This window comes from Olea europaea, chromosome 21 (assembly GCF_002742605.1).
Source record: "Olea europaea var. sylvestris chromosome 21, O_europaea_v1, whole genome shotgun sequence".
NCBI lineage: Eukaryota > Viridiplantae > Streptophyta > Magnoliopsida > Lamiales > Oleaceae > Olea > Olea europaea.
In genome coordinates, this window is record NC_036257.1 from 9,876,714 (window position 1) to 9,877,140 (window position 427).

The following is a 427-nucleotide window of genomic DNA, read 5'->3' on the forward strand; positions in this document are numbered from 1 at the left end:
ACCAAGTCATTCCCAAACCTAGGGAAGAATATGATGAAGAAGATAAGAGAAAATTATCCTTAAATGCAAAAGTGAAGAATCTTCTTTATTGTGCATTAGACAAAAATGAATTCAATCGCATTAGCACATGTGACTCCGCATAAGATATTTGGCATGCGTTAGAAGTCACTCATGTGGGCACTAGCAAAGTCAAAGAAACAAAGATTAATCCCTTAGTTAAGGAGTTTGAAAATTTCTTCATGAAACAAAATGAACCCATTATTGATATGATTACTCGATTTACTGATATTGTAAATTGTCTGAAAGGTTTTGATCATAAATTTACTAACGGTGAACTTGTAAGTAAAATGCTTAGGTCATTATCGAAAGATTTGAGCCCATTGAGAATGTTGATAGAAAATACCAAAGATATAAATACATATCCTTC